Raw genomic sequence first — 21,989 nt, 5'->3', positions numbered from 1 at the left:
GCCACCCGGGCCTCTAGGAGTGCAGCCAGTCATTCAAGACGGGAGAACAGGCAGGGCCCTATGAGCCCTCGGCACCATTCGAAGACCCCTGCGCCAAAACGCTTGGGCCCACGCTCCCCCTACCCAGCTCCCTCACCTCCGCCCGACCCTGCGCTCGCCACACAACCTGGGGATCGGGCCTGCCAGCCTCCTGGGGCTAACCCTAACACTACGTCGGCCCCCAAGGGGCCCCTCCCAAGGTGACTGGCACAGGAAAGCCAGGGATTGGGGACACAGAACCCAGGCGCCGGACTCACCCTGCTGCCCTGTCGCCACCCGGGTCGCTAGGGCGCCGCCGGTCATTCAGGGCAGGACAACGGGCAGGGCCCTCCAAGCCCCGGCGACCATCGAAGGACCCCACGACAAAACGCTTGGGCCCACGCTCCCGCTCGCCAGCGCTCTCACCTCGGCCCGCCCCTCCGCTGGCCGCACAGCCGACGGATCGGTCCTGCCGGCCTCCTGGGGCCTAAACCTAACCCTATCTCGTTCCCCGAAGGGCCCCCCCAAGGGGCCTGGCACAGCAAATCCGGGGATTAGGGACCCGGAGCCCCAGCGCTGGACTCACCTTCCCGCCCCGCCACCAACCGAGCCGCTAGGGTCACTGCCGGTCATTGAGGGCGGGAGAACAGGCAGGGCCCTCCCAGACCCCGGCAACATTTAAAGGCACCCTGCGCCAAAATGCTTGGCCCCACGCTCCCCCTCCCCAGCTCCCTCACCTTGGCCCGACCCTGCGCTCGCCACACAACCTGGGGATCGGGCCTGCCGGCCTCCTGGGGCTAACCCTAACACTACCTCGGCCCCCAAGGGGCCCCTCCCAAGGTGACTGGCGCAGGAAAGCCAGGGATTGGGGACACAGAACCCAGGCGCCGGACTCACCCTGCTGCCCTGTCGCCACCCCCGGTCGCTAGGGCGCCGCCGGTCATTCAGGGCAGGACAACGGGCAGGGCCCTCCAAGCCCCGGCGACCATCGAAGGACCCCACGACAAAACGCTTGGGCCCACGCTCCAGCTAACCAGCGCCCTTACCTTGGCCCGCCCCTCGGCTCACCGCACAGCTGGCGGATCGGGCTTGACGGTCTTCTGGGGGCTAAACCTAAACCTAGGTCTGCCCTTGAGGGGCCCCTCGCAAGCAGCCTGGCGCCGCAACGCTGGGGATTGGGGACCCCCGAGGCCCAGTGACGGACTCAAAGTCCCGCCCCTCCGCCACCAGGGCCGCTAAGGGCTCCGCAGGTCATTCAGGGAGGGAGAACCGCCAGGGCCCTCCAAGCCCCCGGCGACTTTCGAAGGTCCCCCGCGCCAAAACGCTTGGGCCCACGCTCTAGCTCGCCAGCGCACTCACCTCGGCTCGCCGCACACCCGGCGGATAGGGCCTGCAAGCGTCCCTCCCAAGGGGCCTGGCGCTGCAACACCAGGGATTGGGGACCTCCGAGGCCCATCCCTGGACTCACCTGCTGCCCCACCACCACCCGGGCTGCAAGTGCTGTGGCCGGTCATTCAGGGCGGGAGAATGGGCAGGACCCTCCCAGCCCTCAGCAATCTTCAAAGGCCTCCCACGCCAAAACGCTTGGGCCCACGCTCCCCCTCCCCAGCTCCCTCACCTCCAACGGACCCTGCGCTCGCCGCACAACCTGGGGATCGGGCCTGCTGGCCTCTGGGGCTAACCCTAACACTACGTCGGCCCCCAAGGGGCCCCTCCCAAGGTGACTGGCACAGGAAAGCCAGGGATTGGGGACACAGAACCCAGGCGCCGGACTCACCCTGCTGCCCTGTCGCCACCCCGGTCGCTAGGGCGCCGCCGGTCATTCAGGGCAGGACAACGGGCAGGGCCCTCCAAGCCCCGGCGACCATCGAAGGACCCCACGACAAAACGCTTGGGCCCACGCTCCCGCTCGCCAGCGCTCTCACCTCGGCCCGCCCCTCCGCTGGCCGCACAGCCTACGGATCGGTCCTGCCGGCCTCCTGGGGGCTAAACCTAACCCTATCTCGTTCCCCGAAGGGCCCCCCCAAGGGGCCTGGCACAGCAAATCCGGGAATTAGGGACCCCGAGCCCCAGCGCTGGACTCACCTTCCCGCCCCGCCACCAACCGAGCCGCTAGGGTCACTGCCGGTCATTGAGGGCGGGAGAACAGGCAGGGCCCTCCCAGACCCCCGCAACATTCGAAGGCCCCCTGCGCCAAAATGCTTGGGCCCACGCTCCCCCTCCCCAGCTCCCTCACCTTGGCCCGACCCTGTGCTCACCGCACAACCTGCGGATCGGGCCTGCCGCCCTCCTGGGGGCTAACCCTAACCCTAGGTCTGCCTTTGAGGGGCCCCTCGCAAGCAGCCTGGCGCCGCAACGCTGGGGATTTGGGACCCCCGAGGCCCAGCGCCGGACTCAAAGTCCCGCCCCGCTGCCACCGGGGCCGCTCAGGGCTCCGCAGGTCATTCAGGGAGGGAGAACGAACGGGCAGGGCCCTCCCAGACCCCAGCAACCTTCGAAGGCCTCAGGCGCCAAAACGCTTCGGCCCACGCTCCAGCTAACCAGCGCCCTTACCTTGGCCCGCCCCTCGGCTCACCGCACAGCTGGCGGATCGGGCTTGAAGGCCTTCTGGGGGCTAAACCTAACCCTAGGTCGGCCCTTGAGGGGCCCCTCCCAAGCAGCCTGGCGCCGCAACGCTGGGGATTGGGGACCCCCGAGGCCCACTGACGGACTCAAAGTCCCGCCCCGCCGCCACCAGGGCCGCTTCGGGCTCCGCAGGTCATTCAGGGAGGGAGAACCGCCAGGGCCCTCCAAGCCCCCGGCGACTTTCGAAGGTCCCCCGCGCCAAAACGCTTGGGCCCACGCTCTAGCTCGCCAGCGCACTCACCTCGGCTCGCCGCACACCCGGCGGATAGGGCCTGCAAGCGTCCCTCCCAAGGGGCCTGGCGCTGCAACACCAGGGATTGGGGACCTCCGAGGCCCATCCCTGGACTCACCTGCTGCCCCACCACCACCCGGGCTGCAAGTGCTGTGGCCGGTCATTCAGGGCGGGAGAATGGGCAGGACCCTCCCAGCATTCAGCAATCTTCAAAGGCCTCCCACGCCAAAACGCTTGGGCACACGCTCCCGCTCACCAGCGCCCTCACCTCGACCTGCCCCTCAGTTCTCCGCACAGCCTGCGGATCAGGCCTGCCGGCCTCCTGAGGCCTAACCCTATCCCTACGTCGGCCCCCGAGGGGCCGCTCCCAAGGGGCCTGGTGCCAAAAGGCCGGGGATTGGGTCCCCCGAACCGCCGCGCCGGACTCTCCCTGCGGCACCGCCGCCCACTGGGCCCCTAGGGGCGACTCCGGTCATTCAGGGCGGGAGAACGCGCAGGGCTCTCCAAGCCTCCAGCGACATTTGAAGGCCCCCTGAGGCAAAACGCTTGGGCCCACGCTCCCGCTCGCCAGCGCTCTCACCTCGGCCCGCCCCTCCGCTGGCCGCACAGCCAACGGATCGGTCCTGCCGGCCTCCTGGTGGCTAAACCTAACCCTATCTCGTTCCCCGAAGGGCCCCCCCAAGGGGCCTGGCACAGCAAAGCCGGGGATTGGGGACCCCGAGCCCCAGCGCCGGACTCACCTTCCCGCCCCGCCGCCAACCGTGCCGCTAGGGTCACTGCCGGTCATTGAGGGCGGGAGAACAGGCAGGGCCCTGCCAGACCCCGGCAACCTTCGAAGGCCTCCCGCGCCAAAACGCTTGGGCACACGCTCCCGCTCACCAGCGCCCTCACCTCGACCTGCCCCTCCGCTCTCCGCACAGCCTGCGGATCAGGCCTGCCGGCCTCCTGAGGCCTAACCCTATCCCTAGGTCGGCCCCCAAGGGGCCGCTCCCAAGGGGAATGGTGCCAAAAGGCCTGGGATTGGGTCCCCCGAACCGCCGCGCCGGACTCTACCTGCGGGACCGCCGCCAACTGGGCCCCTAGGGGCGACTCCGGTCATTCAGGGCGGGAGAACGCACAGGGCTCTCCGAGCCTCCAGCGACATTCGAAGGCCCCCCGAGGCAAAACGCTTGGGCCCACGCTCCCCCTCGCCAGCGCCCTCACCTTGGCCTTCCCCTCCGCTCGCCAAACAACGGGCGGATCGGGCCTGCCGGCCACCTGGGGCTAACCCTAACCCTAGGTCGGCCCCCAGGGCCCCTCCCAAGGTGACTGGCGCAGGAAAGCCAGGGATTGGGGACACAGAACCCAGGCGCCGGACTCACCCTGCTGCCCTGCCGCCACCCGGGTCGCTAGGGGCGCCGCCGGTCATTCAGGGCAGGAGATGGGGCAGGGCCCTCCAAGCCCCAGCGACCATCGAAGGACCCCAGGACAAAACGCTTGGTCCCAAGCTCCCGCTCGCCAGCGCTCTCACCTCGGCCCGCCCCTCCGCTGGCCGCACAGCCGACGGATCGGTCCTGCCGGCCTCCTGGGGGCTAAACCTAACCCTATCTCGTTCCCCGAAGGGCCCCCCCAAGGGGCCTGGCACAGCAAATCCGGGAATTAGGGACCCCGAGCCCCAGCGCTGGACTCACCTTCCCGCCCCGCCACCAACCGAGCCGCTAGGGTCACTGCCGGTCATTGAGGGCGGGAGAACAGGCAGGGCCCTCCCAGACCCCCGCAACATTCGAAGGCCCCCTGCGCCAAAATGCTTGGGCCCACGCTCCCCCTCCCCAGCTCCCTCACCTTGGCCCGACCCTGTGCTCACCGCACAACCTGCGGATCGGGCCTGCCGCCCTCCTGGGGGCTAACCCTAACCCTAGGTCTGCCTTTGAGGGGCCCCTCGCAAGCAGCCTGGCGCCGCAACGCTGGGGATTTGGGACCCCCGAGGCCCAGCGCCGGACTCAAAGTCCCGCCCCGCTGCCACCGGGGCCGCTCAGGGCTCCGCAGGTCATTCAGGGAGGGAGAACGAACGGGCAGGGCCCTCCCAGACCCCAGCAACCTTCGAAGGCCTCAGGCGCCAAAACGCTTCGGCCCACGCTCCAGCTAACCAGCGCCCTTACCTTGGCCCGCCCCTCGGCTCACCGCACAGCTGGCGGATCGGGCTTGAAGGCCTTCTGGGGGCTAAACCTAACCCTAGGTCGGCCCTTGAGGGGCCCCTCCCAAGCAGCCTGGCGCCGCAACGCTGGGGATTGGGGACCCCCGAGGCCCACTGACGGACTCAAAGTCCCGCCCCGCCGCCACCAGGGCCGCTTCGGGCTCCGCAGGTCATTCAGGGAGGGAGAACCGCCAGGGCCCTCCAAGCCCCCGGCGACTTTCGAAGGTCCCCCGCGCCAAAACGCTTGGGCCCACGCTCTAGCTCGCCAGCGCACTCACCTCGGCTCGCCGCACACCCGGCGGATAGGGCCTGCAAGCGTCCCTCCCAAGGGGCCTGGCGCTGCAACACCAGGGATTGGGGACCTCCGAGGCCCATCCCTGGACTCACCTGCTGCCCCACCACCACCCGGGCTGCAAGTGCTGTGGCCGGTCATTCAGGGCGGGAGAATGGGCAGGACCCTCCCAGCATTCAGCAATCTTCAAAGGCCTCCCACGCCAAAACGCTTGGGCACACGCTCCCGCTCACCAGCGCCCTCACCTCGACCTGCCCCTCAGTTCTCCGCACAGCCTGCGGATCAGGCCTGCCGGCCTCCTGAGGCCTAACCCTATCCCTACGTCGGCCCCCGAGGGGCCGCTCCCAAGGGGCCTGGTGCCAAAAGGCCGGGGATTGGGTCCCCCGAACCGCCGCGCCGGACTCTCCCTGCGGCACCGCCGCCCACTGGGCCCCTAGGGGCGACTCCGGTCATTCAGGGCGGGAGAACGCGCAGGGCTCTCCAAGCCTCCAGCGACATTTGAAGGCCCCCTGAGGCAAAACGCTTGGGCCCACGCTCCCGCTCGCCAGCGCTCTCACCTCGGCCCGCCCCTCCGCTGGCCGCACAGCCAACGGATCGGTCCTGCCGGCCTCCTGGTGGCTAAACCTAACCCTATCTCGTTCCCCGAAGGGCCCCCCCAAGGGGCCTGGCACAGCAAAGCCGGGGATTGGGGACCCCGAGCCCCAGCGCCGGACTCACCTTCCCGCCCCGCCGCCAACCGTGCCGCTAGGGTCACTGCCGGTCATTGAGGGCGGGAGAACAGGCAGGGCCCTGCCAGACCCCGGCAACCTTCGAAGGCCTCCCGCGCCAAAACGCTTGGGCACACGCTCCCGCTCACCAGCGCCCTCACCTCGACCTGCCCCTCCGCTCTCCGCACAGCCTGCGGATCAGGCCTGCCGGCCTCCTGAGGCCTAACCCTATCCCTAGGTCGGCCCCCAAGGGGCCGCTCCCAAGGGGAATGGTGCCAAAAGGCCTGGGATTGGGTCCCCCGAACCGCCGCGCCGGACTCTACCTGCGGGACCGCCGCCAACTGGGCCCCTAGGGGCGACTCCGGTCATTCAGGGCGGGAGAACGCACAGGGCTCTCCGAGCCTCCAGCGACATTCGAAGGCCCCCCGAGGCAAAACGCTTGGGCCCACGCTCCCCCTCGCCAGCGCCCTCACCTTGGCCTTCCCCTCCGCTCGCCAAACAACGGGCGGATCGGGCCTGCCGGCCACCTGGGGCTAACCCTAACCCTAGGTCGGCCCCCAGGGCCCCTCCCAAGGTGACTGGCGCAGGAAAGCCAGGGATTGGGGACACAGAACCCAGGCGCCGGACTCACCCTGCTGCCCTGCCGCCACCCGGGTCGCTAGGGGCGCCGCCGGTCATTCAGGGCAGGAGATGGGGCAGGGCCCTCCAAGCCCCAGCGACCATCGAAGGACCCCAGGACAAAACGCTTGGTCCCAAGCTCCCGCTCGCCAGCGCTCTCACCTCGGCCCGCCCCTCCGCTGGCCGCACAGCCGACGGATCGGTCCTGCCGGCCTCCTGGGGGCTAAACCTAACCCTATCTCGTTCCCCGAAGGGCCCCCCCAAGGGGCCTGGCACAGCAAATCCGGGAATTAGGGACCCCGAGCCCCAGCGCTGGACTCACCTTCCCGCCCCGCCACCAACCGAGCCGCTAGGGTCACTGCCGGTCATTGAGGGCGGGAGAACAGGCAGGGCCCTCCCAGACCCCCGCAACATTCGAAGGCCCCCTGCGCCAAAATGCTTGGGCCCACGCTCCCCCTCCCCAGCTCCCTCACCTTGGCCCGACCCTGTGCTCACCGCACAACCTGCGGATCGGGCCTGCCGCCCTCCTGGGGGCTAACCCTAACCCTAGGTCTGCCTTTGAGGGGCCCCTCGCAAGCAGCCTGGCGCCGCAACGCTGGGGATTTGGGACCCCCGAGGCCCAGCGCCGGACTCAAAGTCCCGCCCCGCTGCCACCGGGGCCGCTCAGGGCTCCGCAGGTCATTCAGGGAGGGAGAACGAACGGGCAGGGCCCTCCCAGACCCCAGCAACCTTCGAAGGCCTCAGGCGCCAAAACGCTTCGGCCCACGCTCCAGCTAACCAGCGCCCTTACCTTGGCCCGCCCCTCGGCTCACCGCACAGCTGGCGGATCGGGCTTGAAGGCCTTCTGGGGGCTAAACCTAACCCTAGGTCGGCCCTTGAGGGGCCCCTCCCAAGCAGCCTGGCGCCGCAACGCTGGGGATTGGGGACCCCCGAGGCCCACTGACGGACTCAAAGTCCCGCCCCGCCGCCACCAGGGCCGCTTCGGGCTCCGCAGGTCATTCAGGGAGGGAGAACCGCCAGGGCCCTCCAAGCCCCCGGCGACTTTCGAAGGTCCCCCGCGCCAAAACGCTTGGGCCCACGCTCTAGCTCGCCAGCGCACTCACCTCGGCTCGCCGCACACCCGGCGGATAGGGCCTGCAAGCGTCCCTCCCAAGGGGCCTGGCGCTGCAACACCAGGGATTGGGGACCTCCGAGGCCCATCCCTGGACTCACCTGCTGCCCCACCACCACCCGGGCTGCAAGTGCTGTGGCCGGTCATTCAGGGCGGGAGAATGGGCAGGACCCTCCCAGCATTCAGCAATCTTCAAAGGCCTCCCACGCCAAAACGCTTGGGCACACGCTCCCGCTCACCAGCGCCCTCACCTCGACCTGCCCCTCAGTTCTCCGCACAGCCTGCGGATCAGGCCTGCCGGCCTCCTGAGGCCTAACCCTATCCCTACGTCGGCCCCCGAGGGGCCGCTCCCAAGGGGCCTGGTGCCAAAAGGCCGGGGATTGGGTCCCCCGAACCGCCGCGCCGGACTCTCCCTGCGGCACCGCCGCCCACTGGGCCCCTAGGGGCGACTCCGGTCATTCAGGGCGGGAGAACGCGCAGGGCTCTCCAAGCCTCCAGCGACATTTGAAGGCCCCCTGAGGCAAAACGCTTGGGCCCACGCTCCCGCTCGCCAGCGCTCTCACCTCGGCCCGCCCCTCCGCTGGCCGCACAGCCAACGGATCGGTCCTGCCGGCCTCCTGGTGGCTAAACCTAACCCTATCTCGTTCCCCGAAGGGCCCCCCCAAGGGGCCTGGCACAGCAAAGCCGGGGATTGGGGACCCCGAGCCCCAGCGCCGGACTCACCTTCCCGCCCCGCCGCCAACCGTGCCGCTAGGGTCACTGCCGGTCATTGAGGGCGGGAGAACAGGCAGGGCCCTGCCAGACCCCGGCAACCTTCGAAGGCCTCCCGCGCCAAAACGCTTGGGCACACGCTCCCGCTCACCAGCGCCCTCACCTCGACCTGCCCCTCCGCTCTCCGCACAGCCTGCGGATCAGGCCTGCCGGCCTCCTGAGGCCTAACCCTATCCCTAGGTCGGCCCCCAAGGGGCCGCTCCCAAGGGGAATGGTGCCAAAAGGCCTGGGATTGGGTCCCCCGAACCGCCGCGCCGGACTCTACCTGCGGGACCGCCGCCAACTGGGCCCCTAGGGGCGACTCCGGTCATTCAGGGCGGGAGAACGCACAGGGCTCTCCGAGCCTCCAGCGACATTCGAAGGCCCCCCGAGGCAAAACGCTTGGGCCCACGCTCCCCCTCGCCAGCGCCCTCACCTTGGCCTTCCCCTCCGCTCGCCAAACAACGGGCGGATCGGGCCTGCCGGCCACCTGGGGCTAACCCTAACCCTAGGTCGGCCCCCAGGGCCCCTCCCAAGGTGACTGGCGCAGGAAAGCCAGGGATTGGGGACACAGAACCCAGGCGCCGGACTCACCCTGCTGCCCTGCCGCCACCCGGGTCGCTAGGGGCGCCGCCGGTCATTCAGGGCAGGAGATGGGGCAGGGCCCTCCAAGCCCCAGCGACCATCGAAGGACCCCAGGACAAAACGCTTGGTCCCAAGCTCCCGCTCGCCAGCGCTCTCACCTCGGCCCGCCCCTCCGCTGGCCGCACAGCCGACGGATCGGTCCTGCCGGCCTCCTGGGGGCTAAACCTAACCCTATCTCGTTCCCCGAAGGGCCCCCCAAAGGGGCCTGACACTGCAAAGCCGGGGATTGGGGACCCCCGAGCCCCAGCGCCGGACTCAAAGTCCCGCCCCGCCGCCACACGGGCCGCTCCGGGCTCCGCAGGTCATTCAGGGCGGGAGAACCGCCAGGGCCCTCCAAGCCCCTGGCGACTTTGAAGGTCCCCCGCGCCAAAACGCTTGGGCCCACGCTCCCCCTCCCCAGCTCCCTCACCTTGCCCGGACCCTGTGCTCGCCTCACAACCTGCGGATCGGGCCTGCCGGCCTCCTGGGGGCTAACCATAACCCTACCTCGGCCCCCAAGGGGCCCCTCCCAAGGAGCCTGGCGCCGCAACCCTGGGGATTGGGGATCCCGGAGGCCCAGCGCCAGACTCAAAGTCCCGCCCCGCTGCCACCCTGGCCGCTCCGGGCTGCGCAGGTCAATCAGGGCGGGAGAACCACCAGGGCCCTCCAAGCCCCCGGCGACTTTGAAGGTCCCCCGCACCAAAACGCTTGGGCCCCCGCTCTAGCCCGCCAGCGCACTCACCTCGGCTCGCTGCACACCCGGCGGATAGGGCCTGCAAGCGTCCCTCCCAAGGGGCCTGGCGCTGCAACACCAGGGATTGGGGACCCCCGAGGCCCATCCCTGGACTCACCTGCTGCCCCTCCACCACCCAGGCCGCAAGTGCTGTGGCCGGTCATTCAGGGCGGGAGAATGGGCAGGACCCTCCCAGCCCTCAGCAATCTTCAAAGGCCTCCCACGCCAAAACGCTTGGGCCCACGCTCCCCCTCCCCAGCTCCCTCACCTCCTCACGACCCTGCGTTCAGCGCACAAACTGGGGATCGGGCCTGCCGGCCTCCTGGGGCTAACCCTAACACTAGGTCGGCCCCCAAGGGGCCCTCCCAAGGTGACTGACGCAGGAAAGCCAGGGATTGGGGACACAGAACCCAGGCGCCGGACTCACCCTGCTGCCCTGTCGCCACCCGGGTAGCTAGGGCGCCGCCGGTCATTCAGGGCAGGACAACGGGCAGGGCCCTCCAAGCCCCGGCGACCATCGAAGGACCCCACGACAAAACGCTTGGGCCCACGCTCCCGCTAACCAGCGCCCTTACCTTGGCCCGCCCCTCGGCTCACCGCACAGCTGGGGGATCGGGCTTGACGGTCTTCTGGGGGCTAAACCTAAACCTAGGTCTGCCCTTGAGGGGCCCCTCGCAAGCAGCCTGGCGCCGCAACGCTGGGGATTGGGGACCCCCGAGGCCCAGTGACGGACTCAAAGTCCCGCCCCGCCGCCGCCAGGGCCGCTACGGGCTCCGCAGGTCATTCAGGGAGGGAGAACCGCCAGGGCCCTCCAAGCCCCCGGCGACTTTCGAAGGTCCCCCGCGCCAAAACGCTTGGGCCCACGCTCTAGCTCGCCAGCGCACTCACCTCGGCTCGCCGCACACCCGGCGGATAGGGCCTGCAAGCGTCCCTCCCAAGGGGCCTGGCGCTGCAACACCAGGGATTGGGGACCTCCGAGGCCCATCCCTGGACTCACCTGCTGCCCCACCACCACCCGGGCTGCAAGTGCTGTGGCCGGTCATTCAGGGCGGGAGAATGGGCAGGACCCTCCCAGCCCTCAGCAATCTTCAAAGGCCTCCCACGCCAAAAGGCTTGGGCACACGCTTCCGCTCACCAGCTCCCTCACCTCGACCTGCTCCTCAGTTCTCCGCACAGCCTGCGGATCAGGCCTGCCGGCCTCCTGAGGCCTAACCCTATCCCTAGGTCGGCCCCCGAGGGGCCGCTCCCAAGGGGCCTGGTGCCAAAAGGCCGGGGATTGGGTCCCCCGAACCGCCGCGCCGGACTCTCCCTGCGGCACCGCCGCCCACTGGGCCCCTAGGGGCGACTCCGGTCATTCAGGGCGGGAGAACGCGCAGGGCTCTCCGAGCCTCCAGCGACATTCGAAGGCCCCCCGAGGCAAAACGCTTGGGCCCACGCTCCCGCTCGCCAGCGCTCTCACCTCGGCCCGCCCCTCCGCTGGCCGCACAGCCTAAGGATCGGTCCTGCCGGCCTCCTGGGGGCTAAACCTAACCCTATGTCGTTCCCGGAAGGACCACCCCAAGCGGCCTGGCACAGCAAAGCCGGGGATTGGGGCCCCCGAGCCCTAGCGCTGGACTCACCTTCCCGCCCCGCTGCCAACCGTGCCGCTAGGGTCACTGCCGGTCATTGAGGCCGGGAGAACAGGCAGGGCCCTCCCAGACCCCGGCAACCTTCGAAGGCCTCCCGCGCCAAAACGCTTGGGCCTACGCTCCCGCTAACCAGCGCCCTTACCTTGGCCTGCCCCTCGGCTCACCGCACAGCTGGCGGATCGGGCTTGCCGGCCTTCTGGGGGCTAACCCTAACCCTAGGTCGGCCCTTGAGGGGCCGCTCCCAAGCAGCCTGCCGCAGCAATGCTGGGGATTGGGGACCCCCGAGGCCCAGCGCCGAACTCAAAGTCCCGCCCCGCCGCCACCCGAGCCGCTCTAGGCTCCGCATGTCATTCAGGGCGGGAGAACCGCCAGGGCCCTCCAAGCCCCAGGCGAATTTGAAGTTCCCCTGCGCCAAAACGCTTGGGCCCACGCTCTAGCTCGCCAGCGCACTCACCTCGGCTCGCCGCTCAACCGGCAGATAGGACCTACAAGCCTCCCTCCCAAGGGGCATGGCGCCGCAACACCAGGGATTGGTGACCAACGAGCCCCATCCCTGGACTCACCTGCTGCCCCTCCACCACCCGGGCCGCAAGTGCTGTGGCCGGTCATTCAGGGCGGGAGAATGGGCAGGACCCTCCCAGCCCTCAGCAATCTTCAAGGGCCTCCCACGCCAAAACGCTTGGGCCCATGCTCCCCCTCCCCAGCTCCCTCACCTCCGCCGGACCCTGCGCTCGCAGCACAACCAGCGGATCGGGCCTGCCGGCCTCCTGGGGCTAACCCTAACACTACGTCGGCCCCCAAGGGGCCCCTCCCAAGGTGACTGGCGCAGGAAAGCCAGGGATTGGGGACACAGAACCCAGGCGCCGGACTCACCCTGCTGCCCTGTCGCCACCCGGGTCGCTAGGGCGCCGCCGGTCATTCAGGGCAGGACAACGGGCAGGGCCCTCCAAGCCCCGGCGACCATCGAAGGACCCCACGACAAAACGCTTGGTCCCACGCTCCCGTTCGCCAGCGCTCTCACCTCGGCCCGCCCCTCCGCTGGCCGCACAGCCGACGGATCGGTCCTGCCCGCCTCCTGGGGGCTAAACCTAACCCTATCTCGTTCCCCGAAGGGCCCCCCCAAGGGGCCTGGCACTGCAAAGCCGGGGATTGGGGACCCCGAGCCCCAGCGCCGGACTCACCTTCCCGTCCCGCCGCCAACCGTGCCGCTAGGGTCACTGCCGGTCATTGAGCGGGAGATCAGGCAGGGCCCTCCCAGACCCCGGCAACCTTCGAAGGCCTCCCGCGCCAAAACGCTTGGGCCTACGCTCCCGCTCACCAGCGCCCTCACCTCGACCTGCCCCTCCGCTCTCCGCACAGCCTGCGGATCAGGCCTGCCGGTCTCCTGAGGCCTAACCCTATCCCTAGGTCGGCCCCAAGGGGCCGCTCCCAAGGGGAATGGTGCCAAAAGGCCTGGGATTGGGTCCCCCGAACCGCCGCGCCGGACTCTACCTGCGGGACCGCCGCCAACTGGGCCCCTAGGGGCGACTCCGGTCATTCAGGGCGGGAGAACGCACAGGGATCTCCGAGCCTCCAGCGACATTCGAAGGCCCCCCGAGGCAAAACGCTTGGGCCCACGCTCCCCTTCGCCAGCGCCCTCACCTTGGCCTTCCCCTCCGCTTGCCAAACAACGGGCGGATAGGGCCTGCCGGCCACCTGGGGCTAACCCTAACCCTAGGTCGGCCCCCAGGGCCCCTCCCAAGGTGACTGGCGCAGGAAAGCCAGGGATTGGGGACACAGAACCCAGGCGCCGGACTCACCCTGCTGCCCTGCCGCCACCCGGGTCGCTAGGGGCGCCGCCGGTCATTCAGGGCAGGAGAACGGGCAGGGCCCTCCAAGCCCCGGCGACCATCGAAGGACCCCACGACAAAACGCTTGGTCCCACGCTCCCGCTCGCCAGCGCTCTCACCTCGGCCCCCGCCTCCGCTGGCCGCACAGCCGACGGATCGGTCCTGCCGGCCTCCTGGGGGCTAAACCTATCCCTATCTCGTTCCCCGAAGGGCCCCCCAAAGGGGCCTGGCACAGCAAAACCGGGGATTGGGGACCCCCGAGCCCCAGCGCCGGACTCAAAGTCCCGCCCCGCCGCCACACGGGCCGCTCCGGGCTGCGCAGGTCAATCAGGGCGGGAGAACCACCAGGGCCCTCCAAGCCCCCGGCGACTTTGAAGGTCCCCCGCATCAAAACGCTTGGGCCCCCGCTCCAGCTCGCCAGCGCACTCACCTCGGCTCGCTGCACACCCGGCGGATAGGGCCTGCAAGCGTCTCTCCCAAGGGGCCTGGCGCTGCAACACCAGGGATTGGGGACCCCCGAGGCCCATCCCTGGACTCACCTGCTGCCCCTCCACCACCCAGGACGCAAGTGCTGTGACCGGTCATTCAGGGCGGGAGAATGGGCAGGACCCTCCCAGTCCTCAGCAATCTTCAAAGGCCTCCCACGCCAAAACGCTTGGGCCCACGCTCCCCCTCCCCAGCTCCCTCACCTCCGCACGACCCTGCCCTCGGCGCACAACCTGGGGATCGGGCCTGCCGGCCTCCTGGGGCTTACCCTAACACTACGTCGGCCCCCAAGGGGCCCCTCCCAAGGTGACTGGCACAGGAAAGCCAGGGATTGGGGACACAGAACCCAGGCGCCGGACTCACCCTGCTGCCCTGTCGCCACCCGGGTCGCTAGGGCGCCGCCGGTCATTCAGGGCAGGACAACGGGCAGGGCCCTCCAAGCCCCGGCGACCATCGAAGGACCCCACGACAAAACGCTTGGGCCCACGCTCCCGCTAACCAGCGCCCTTACCTTGGCCCGCCCCTCGGCTCACCGCACAGCTGGCGGATCGGGCTTGACGGTCTTCTGGGGGCTAAACCTAAACCTAGGTCTGCCCTTGAGGGGCCCCTCGCAAGCAGCCTGGCGCCGCAACGCTGGGGATTGGGGACCCCCGAGGCCCAGTGACGGACTCAAAGTCCCGCCCCGCCGCCACCAGGGCCGCTTCGGGCTCCGCAGGTCATTCAGGGAGGGAGAACCGCCAGGGCCCTCCAAGCCCCCGGCGACTTTCGAAGGTCCCCCGCGCCAAAACGCTTGGGCCCACGCTCTAGCTCGCCAGCGCACTCACCTCGGCTCGCTGCACACCCGGCGGATAGGGCCTGCAAGCGTCCCTCCCAAGGGGCCTGGCGCTGCAACACCAGGGATTGGGGACCTCCGAGGCCCATCCCTGGACTCACCTGCTGCCCCACCACCACCCGGGCTGCAAGTGCTGTGGCCGGTCATTCAGGGCGGGAGAATGGGCAGGACCCTCCCAGCATTCAGCAATCTTCAAAGGCCTCCCACGCCAAAACGCTTGGGCACACGCTCCCGCTCACCAGCGCCCTCACCTCGACCTGCCCCTCAGTTCTCCGCACAGCCTGCGGATCAGGCCTGCCGGCCTCCTGAGGCCTAACCCTATCCCTAGGTCGGCCCCAAAGGGGCCGCTCCCAAGGGGCCTGGTGCCAAAAGGCCGGGGATTGGGTCCCCCGAACCGCCGCGCCGGACTCTCCCTACGGCACCGCCGCCCACTGGGCCCCTAGGGGCGACTCCGGTCATTCAGGGCGGGAGAACGCGCAGGGCTCTCCGAGCCTCCAGCGACATTCGAAGGCCCCCCGAGGCAAAACGCTTGGGCCCACGCTCCCGCTCGCCAGCGCTCTCACCTCGGCCCGCCCCTCCGCTGGCCGCACAGCCTAAGGATCGGTCCTGCCGGCCTCCTGGGGGCTAAACCTAACCCTATGTCGTTCCCGGAAGGACCACCCCAAGCGGCCTGGCACAGCAAAGCCGGGGATTGGGGCCCCCGAGCCCTAGCGCTGGACTCACCTTCCCGCCCCGCTGCCAACCGTGCCGCTAGGGTCACTGCCGGTCATTGAGGCCGGGAGAACAGGCAGGGCCCTCCCAGACCCCGGCAACCTTCGAAGGCCTCCCGCGCCAAAACGCTTGGGCCTACGCTCCCGCTAACCAGCGCCCTTACCTTGGCCTGCCCCTCGGCTCACCGCACAGCTGGCGGATCGGGCTTGCCGGCCTTCTGGGGGCTAACCCTAACCCTAGGTCGGCCCTTGAGGGGCCGCTCCCAAGCAGCCTGCCGCAGCAATGCTGGGGATTGGGGACCCCCGAGGCCCAGCGCCGAACTCAAAGTCCCGCCCCGCCGCCACCCGAGCCGCTCCAGGCTCCGCAGGTCATTCAGGGCGGGAGAACCGCCAGGGCCCTCCAAGCCCCAGGCGAATTTGAAGTTCCCCTGCGCCAAAACGCTTGGGCCCACGCTCTAGCTCGCCAGCGCACTCACCTCGGCTCGCCGCTCAACCGGCAGATAGGACCTACAAGCCTCCCTCCCAAGGGGCATGGCGCCGCAACACCAGGGATTGGTGACCAACGAGCCCCATCCCTGGACTCACCTGCTGCCCCTCCACCACCCGGGCCGCAAGTGCTGTGGCCGGTCATTCAGGGCGGGAGAATGGGCAGGACCCTCCCAGCCCTCAGCAATCTTCAAGGGCCTCCCACGCCAAAACGCTTGGGCCCATGCTCCCCCTCCCCAGCTCCCTCACCTCCGCCGGACCCTGCGCTCGCAGCACAACCAGCGGATCGGGCCTGCCGGCCTCCTGGGGCTAACCCTAACACTACGTCGGCCCCCAAGGGGCCCCTCCCAAGGTGACTGGCGCAGGAAAGCCAGGGATTGGGGACACAGAACCCAGGCGCCGGACTCACCCTGCTGCCCTGTCGCCACCCGGGTCGCTAGGGCGCCGCCGGTCATTCAGGGCAGGACAACGGGCAGGGCCCTCCAAGCCCCGGCGACCATCGAAGGACCCCACGACAAAACGCTTGGTCCCACGCTCCCGTTCGCCAGCGCTCTCACCTCGGCCCGCCCCTCCGCTGGCCGCACAGCCGACGGATCGGTCCTGCCCGCCTCCTGGGGGCTAAACCTAACCCTATCTCGTTCCCCGAAGGGCCCCCCCAAGGGGCCTGGCACTGCAAAGCCGGGGATTGGGGACCCCGAGCCCCAGCGCCGGACTCACCTTCCCGTCCCGCCGCCAACCGTGCCGCTAGGGTCACTGCCGGTCATTGAGCGGGAGATCAGGCAGGGCCCTCCCAGACCCCGGCAACCTTCGAAGGCCTCCCGCGCCAAAACGCTTGGGCCTACGCTCCCGCTCACCAGCGCCCTCACCTCGACCTGCCCCTCCGCTCTCCGCACAGCCTGCGGATCAGGCCTGCCGGTCTCCTGAGGCCTAACCCTATCCCTAGGTCGGCCCCAAGGGGCCGCTCCCAAGGGGAATGGTGCCAAAAGGCCTGGGATTGGGTCCCCCGAACCGCCGCGCCGGACTCTACCTGCGGGACCGCCGCCAACTGGGCCCCTAGGGGCGACTCCGGTCATTCAGGGCGGGAGAACGCACAGGGATCTCCGAGCCTCCAGCGACATTCGAAGGCCCCCCGAGGCAAAACGCTTGGGCCCACGCTCCCCTTCGCCAGCGCCCTCACCTTGGCCTTCCCCTCCGCTTGCCAAACAACGGGCGGATAGGGCCTGCCGGCCACCTGGGGCTAACCCTAACCCTAGGTCGGCCCCCAGGGCCCCTCCCAAGGTGACTGGCGCAGGAAAGCCAGGGATTGGGGACACAGAACCCAGGCGCCGGACTCACCCTGCTGCCCTGCCGCCACCCGGGTCGCTAGGGGCGCCGCCGGTCATTCAGGGCAGGAGAACGGGCAGGGCCCTCCAAGCCCCGGCGACCATCGAAGGACCCCACGACAAAACGCTTGGTCCCACGCTCCCGCTCGCCAGCGCTCTCACCTCGGCCCCCGCCTCCGCTGGCCGCACAGCCGACGGATCGGTCCTGCCGGCCTCCTGGGGGCTAAACCTATCCCTATCTCGTTCCCCGAAGGGCCCCCCAAAGGGGCCTGGCACAGCAAAACCGGGGATTGGGGACCCCCGAGCCCCAGCGCCGGACTCAAAGTCCCGCCCCGCCGCCACACGGGCCGCTCCGGGCTGCGCAGGTCAATCAGGGCGGGAGAACCACCAGGGCCCTCCAAGCCCCCGGCGACTTTGAAGGTCCCCCGCATCAAAACGCTTGGGCCCCCGCTCCAGCTCGCCAGCGCACTCACCTCGGCTCGCTGCACACCCGGCGGATAGGGCCTGCAAGCGTCTCTCCCAAGGGGCCTGGCGCTGCAACACCAGGGATTGGGGACCCCCGAGGCCCATCCCTGGACTCACCTGCTGCCCCTCCACCACCCAGGACGCAAGTGCTGTGACCGGTCATTCAGGGCGGGAGAATGGGCAGGACCCTCCCAGTCCTCAGCAATCTTCAAAGGCCTCCCACGCCAAAACGCTTGGGCCCACGCTCCCCCTCCCCAGCTCCCTCACCTCCGCACGACCCTGCCCTCGGCGCACAACCTGGGGATCGGGCCTGCCGGCCTCCTGGGGCTTACCCTAACACTACGTCGGCCCCCAAGGGGCCCCTCCCAAGGTGACTGGCACAGGAAAGCCAGGGATTGGGGACACAGAACCCAGGCGCCGGACTCACCCTGCTGCCCTGTCGCCACCCGGGTCGCTAGGGCGCCGCCGGTCATTCAGGGCAGGACAACGGGCAGGGCCCTCCAAGCCCCGGCGACCATCGAAGGACCCCACGACAAAACGCTTGGGCCCACGCTCCCGCTAACCAGCGCCCTTACCTTGGCCCGCCCCTCGGCTCACCGCACAGCTGGCGGATCGGGCTTGACGGTCTTCTGGGGGCTAAACCTAAACCTAGGTCTGCCCTTGAGGGGCCCCTCGCAAGCAGCCTGGCGCCGCAACGCTGGGGATTGGGGACCCCCGAGGCCCAGTGACGGACTCAAAGTCCCGCCCCGCCGCCACCAGGGCCGCTTCGGGCTCCGCAGGTCATTCAGGGAGGGAGAACCGCCAGGGCCCTCCAAGCCCCCGGCGACTTTCGAAGGTCCCCCGCGCCAAAACGCTTGGGCCCACGCTCTAGCTCGCCAGCGCACTCACCTCGGCTCGCTGCACACCCGGCGGATAGGGCCTGCAAGCGTCCCTCCCAAGGGGCCTGGCGCTGCAACACCAGGGATTGGGGACCTCCGAGGCCCATCCCTGGACTCACCTGCTGCCCCACCACCACCCGGGCTGCAAGTGCTGTGGCCGGTCATTCAGGGCGGGAGAATGGGCAGGACCCTCCCAGCATTCAGCAATCTTCAAAGGCCTCCCACGCCAAAACGCTTGGGCACACGCTCCCGCTCACCAGCGCCCTCACCTCGACCTGCCCCTCAGTTCTCCGCACAGCCTGCGGATCAGGCCTGCCGGCCTCCTGAGGCCTAACCCTATCCCTAGGTCGGCCCCAAAGGGGCCGCTCCCAAGGGGCCTGGTGCCAAAAGGCCGGGGATTGGGTCCCCCGAACCGCCGCGCCGGACTCTCCCTACGGCACCGCCGCCCACTGGGCCCCTAGGGGCGACTCAGGTCATTCAGGGCGGGAGAACGCGCAGGGCTCTCCGAGCATCCAGCGACATTCCAGCGCTCTCACCTCGGCCCGCCCCTCCGCTGGCCGCACAGCCTACGGATCGGTCCTGCCGGCCTCCTGGGGGCTAAACCTAACCCTATGTCGTTCCCGGAAGGACCACCCCAAGCGGCCTGGCACAGCAAAGCCGGGGATTGGGGCCCCCGAGCCCTAGCGCTGGACTCACCTTCCCGCCCCGCCGCCAACCGTGCCGCTAGGGTCACAGCCGGTCATTGAGGGCGGGAGAACAGGCAGGGCCCTCCCAGACCCCGGCAACCTTCGAAGGCCTCCCGCGCCAAAACGCTTGGGCCTACGCTCCCGCTAACCAGCGCCCTTACCTTGACCTGCCCCTCGGCTCACCGCACAGCTGGCGGATCGGGCTTGCCGGCCTTCTGGGGGCTAACCCTAACCCTAGGTCGGCCCTTGAGGGGCCGCTCCCAAGCAGCCTGGCGCAGCAATGCTGGGGATTGGGGACCCCCGAGGCCCAGCGCCGGACTCAAAGTCCCGCCCCGCCGCCACCCGAGCCGGTCCGGGCTCCGCAGGTCATTCAGGGCGGGAGAACCGCCAGGGCCCTCCAAGCCCCCGGCGACTTTGAAGGTCCCCCGCGCCAAAACGCTTGGGCCCACGCTCTAGCTCGCCGGCGCACTCACCTCGGCTCGCCGCACAACCAGCGGATAGGACCTACAAGCCTCCCTCCCAAGGGGCCTGGCGCTGCAACACCAGGGATTGGGGACCCCCGAGGCCCATCCCTGGACTCACCTGCTGCCACTCCACCACCCGGGCCGCAAGTGCTGTGGCCGGTCATTCAGGGCGGGAGAATGGGCAGGACCCTCCCAGCCCTCAGCAATCTTCAAGGCCTCCCACGCCAAAACGCTTGGGCCCACGCTCCCCCTCCCCAGCTCCCTCACCTCCGCCCGACCCTGCGCTCGCCGCACAACCTGGGGATCGGGCCTGCCGGCCTCCTGGGGCTAACCCTAACACTACGTCGGCCCCCAAGGGGGCCCTCCCAAGGTGACTGGCGCAGGAAAGCCAGGAATTGGGGACACAGAACCCAGGCGCCGGACTCACCCTGCTGCCCTGTCGCCACCCGGGTCGCTAGGGCGCCGCCGGTCATTCAGGGCAGGACAACGGGCAGGGCCCTCCAAGCCCCGGCGACCTTCGAAGGACCCCACGACAAAACGCTTGGGCCCACGCTCCCGCTCGCCAGCGCTCTCACCTCCGCCCGCCCCTCCGCTGGCCGCACAGCCTACGGATCGGTCCTGCCGGCCTCCTGGGGGCTAAACCTAACCCTATCTCGTTCCCCCAAGGGCCGCCCCAAGGGGCCTGGCACAGCAAAGCCGGGGATTGGGGACCCCTGAGCCCCAGCGCCGGACTCACCTTCCCGCCCCGCCGCCAACCGTGCCGCTAGGGTCACTGCCGGTCATTGAGGGCGGGAGAACAGGCAGGGCCCTCCCAGACCCCGGCAACATTCAAAGGCCTCCCGCGCCAAAACGCTTGGGCCTACGCTCCCGCTAACCAGCGCCCTTACCTTGTCCCGCCCCTCGGCTCACCACACAGCTGGCGGATCGGGCTTGCCGGCCTTCTGGGGGCTAACCCTAACCCTAGGTCGGCCCTTGAGGGGCCCCTCCCAAGCAGCCTGGCGCCACAACGCTGGGGATTGGGACCCCCGAGGCCCAGCGCCGGACTCAAAGTCCCGCCCCGCCGCCACCCGGGCCGCTCCGGGCTCCGCAGGTCATTTAGGGCAGGAGAACCGCCAGGGCCCTCCAAGCCCCCGGCGACTTTGAAGGTCCCCCGCGCCAAAACGCTTGGGCCCACGCTCTAGCTCGCCGGCGCAATCACCGCGGCTCGCCGCACAACCAGCGGAGAGGACCTACAAGCCTCCCTCCCAAGGGGCCTGGTGCCGCAACACCAGGGATTGGGGACCCCCGAGCTCCATCCCTGGACTCACCTGCTGCCCCTCCACCACCCGGGCCGCAAGTGCTGTGGCTGGTCATTCAGGGCGGGAGAATGGGCAGGACCCTCCCAGCCCTCAGCAATCTTCAAAGTCCTCCCACGCCAAAACGCTTGGGCCCACGCTCCTCCTCCCCAGCTCCCTCACCTCGGCCTGAACCTGCGCTCCTCGCACAACCTGCGGATCGGGCCTGCCGGCCTCCTGGGGCTAACCCTAACCCTACATCGGCCCCCAAGGGGCCCCTCCCAAGGTGACTGGCGCAGGAAAGCTAGGGATTGGGGACACAGAGCCCAGGCGCCGGACTCACCCTGCTGCCCTGCCGCCACCCGGGTCACTAGGGGCGCCGCCGGTCATTCAGGGCAGGAGAACTGGCAGGGCCCTCCAAGCCCCGGTACCATCGAAGGACCCCACGACAAAACGCTTGGGCCCACGCTCCTGCTCCCCAGCGCTCTCACCTCGGCCCGCCCCTCCGCTGGCCGCACAGCCGACGGATCGGTCCTGCCGGCCTCCTGGGGGCTAAACCTAACCCTATCTCTTTCCCTGAAGGGCCCCCCCAAGGGGCCTGGCACAGCAAATCCGGGGATTAGGGACCCCGAGCCCCAGCGGCGGACTCACCTTCCCGCCCCGCCACCAACCGAGCCGCTAGAGTCACTGCCGGTCATTGAGGGCGGGAGAACAGGCAGGGCCCTCCCAGACCCCGGCAACCTTCGAAGGCCTCCGGCGCCAAAACGCTTGGGCCTACGCTCCCGCTAACCAGCGCCCTTACCTTGGCCCGCCCCTCGGCTCACCGCACAGCTGGCGGATCGGGCTTGCCCGCCTTCTGGGGGCTAACCCTAACCCTACCTCGGCCCCCAATGGGCCGCTCCCAAGCAGCCTGGCGCCACAACGCCGGGGATTGGGGATCCCGAGCCCGAGCGCCAGACACACCCTGCCGTTCCGCCGCCACCCGGGGCGCTAGGAGTGCAGCCAGTCGTTCAAGACGGGAGAACAGGCAGGGCCCTATGAGCCCT

Source organism: Ursus americanus, chromosome 16 (genome assembly GCF_024610735.1).
Source record: "Ursus americanus isolate L20-20 chromosome 16, mUrsAme1.1.p, whole genome shotgun sequence".
Classification (NCBI taxonomy): Eukaryota; Metazoa; Chordata; class Mammalia; order Carnivora; family Ursidae; genus Ursus; species Ursus americanus.
The sequence above is the reverse complement of the archived record's forward strand: the minus strand, read 5'-3'. Positions refer to the sequence as shown.